Source organism: Nicotiana attenuata, unplaced genomic scaffold (assembly GCF_001879085.1).
Source record: "Nicotiana attenuata strain UT unplaced genomic scaffold, NIATTr2, whole genome shotgun sequence".
In the NCBI taxonomy this organism is placed as follows: domain Eukaryota; kingdom Viridiplantae; phylum Streptophyta; class Magnoliopsida; order Solanales; family Solanaceae; genus Nicotiana; species Nicotiana attenuata.
Window position 1 is genome coordinate 34,142 of NW_017676129.1, and position 2,476 is coordinate 36,617.

At 34.0% G+C, this 2,476-nt stretch overlaps 1 pseudogene; it reads left to right on the top strand.

The window, feature by feature from the left end:
• The first annotated feature begins 180 nt into the window (after nucleotides 1-180).
• On the top strand, nucleotides 181-2,267 carry LOC109220775 (annotated as a pseudogene).
• Nucleotides 2,268-2,476: the final 209 nt, after the last annotated feature.

A 2,476-nucleotide genomic window follows, 5' to 3' on the forward strand; every position in this document is an offset into this window, starting at 1 on the left:
GGTTTAAGATGACATCCAATTTACACCGTACCATTTGGAGGTAAAACATTAGTTCTTGGTGGTGACTTCAGACAAATATTACCTGTTATTCCAAAAGGTAGTAGGCAAGATATTGTTAATGCTTCTCTCAATTCTTCTTATTTGTGGCCTCACTGTCAACTGTTAAAGTTAACAAAGAATATGAGATTACAAGGTGATGCAATAGGGACACATGTAGATGAGTTGAGAGTTTTTTTCATATTGGATTTTGGCAATTGGCGATGGTATAGTTGGTACTTCTGTTGATGGCAGTGAAAAAGTCCAAATACCAGATGATCTTTTGATAAAACAATCAGTTGATCCAACATCTGCAATTGTAGAAAGTACGTATCCGAATTTCAACAGTCGTTGCAATGATACAGGATACCTACAACAAAGAACCATTCTTACTCCAACTCTTGATATGGTGGAATCAATCAACGAATATATGATTCCCTTAATGAAAGTTCTGAGAAATCATATTTGAGTTCCGATACAATCTGCAACTCTGACAGTACTTATTCAGCACTGGAACATGTACACACTCCTGAATTCTTAAATACAATTAAATGTTCTGGAGTTCCAAATCATGCTCTTACGCTAAGGGTTGGTATTCCAGTAATGTTATTAAGAAATATTGATCAGTCAGCAGGATTATGTAATGGAACAAGGTTGATCATAACAAACTTGGAAATCAAGTTATTGAAGCCAAGGTTTTAGCGGGACAGATGGCTGGACAGAAAGTGTTTATTCCAAGAATGACATTGACTCCATCTGATGCTAGAATTCCATTCAAGTTCCAGCGAAGACAATTTCCAATCATTGTATCTTTTGCCATGACAATCAACAAAAGCCAAGGACAGTCATTGTCTCACGTGGGATTATTTTTAAAGAAACCAGTTTTTACACATGGACAGCTATATGTTGCTCTTTCTCGAGTGACGAGTAGAAAGGGATTAAAAATATTGGTTTGTGATGACGATGGGAATATAACTACTGAAGCTACAAATGTTGTATTTAAAGAAGTTTTTCGAAATTTAGTCTGACACTCGAAAGATAATCAATATCTTTTTTGAGGTTTAAGTACAACTTTTGTTGCTGAGATTCATTAACCAAGTGCGATAATAGCTGTTGACAAGATATCTGAAGCATGTAATAGGTACGCTTTACTTTTCTGCTCTTTTCTTATATATTTCTCTATTTCACTATTCTGTATATAAATTAACTTTTTAAAAAATATTACAAATACAGATATGTCATGATTTGCCATAACATGGATTAACAAACTTCTTATATCGCATTTTTGAAGAAGCAATTAATTTCACATACGAATTTGGTTTTAATATGATAATTCATCAACCGGACATTGTGAAATTTCATCAAATGTAATTGGATTAAATAAACTTATGGATGTTTCAGTGTACTGGTAATCGGTCTACTCATTTTTTGGTTTGAAATATAGTTAGTGTGATAAGCATCCACTTTTTTACAAATTAATCAGCTTTATTGTTGGTTCTCATAGCAGATGCATTGGAACGAAGGGAGTAACTTGGCGGCCAATCGACTATAATGTTACTTGCAGTTCCAGAAGTGCATTTCTTTTGTGTTTGTGTGTGTGTGTGTGTGGGGAGAATAACTAGAAACATATTCAAGTTTTAAGGCTTTGAACTGCTTCACATAAATGAGAGATGAGTTGTGCATATACCAATTGTTAAAATGCTTACCACTTAGTCAGTTTTTTCCAGTAAGTAGTCTAACTTTCCCTTTCATGTTCAGTTGTGTTAATTGCAACAAATTATAACCTGGATTTTTACAACATTCTATTCGGAGCGACTAACTAAATGCAATTTGTTTTTGTTTTCTTATTTTCTGCATTTTTACAGTTTTGTAATGTCGATTTGAAAGAGGGGATTGTCACTGGTGGTTCAATGTCAGCTTCTGAATTTCAGTCTGTTCGCAGGTGTGTTGTTCTTTCTAGCGAAAGGGTCGTAGCGCGATTCTGATTCTAAATTCGGTTTATAATAAACAAGCCCAATTTGCAATTACTGAAGCTAAAAAGGAGCTGGGAGATGCATCATAACTTTATTTTTCAAGCTGGCGAGCAGTATGCTGAATTTGTAGCACATGCTATGTTGTTGAAATCTGAGATTCAAATTGCAGCTCCAAATCAAATGTTCGACTGCTTAAGCCACTGCTTCAAATTTGGCATTATTACTGGAAAGATGTGCAATGTGAGATTTCAAAGGTGATTGGATTTCAAAGAGGAATACGTTTCCACAACTTTATTTGCCATTATGAGTCTCTTAGAAGTACAATATGATTTTTCTTATATTTAATTTGGTGGTTATACATTTTAACAAATTAAAGGTTAATTTAGTTCTTTATTCTTCACTTAGGATTTTTCTGATATTCTGTTTGACAGTACATGTTAATGATGAAGCAAATATTTTAGCAAGCC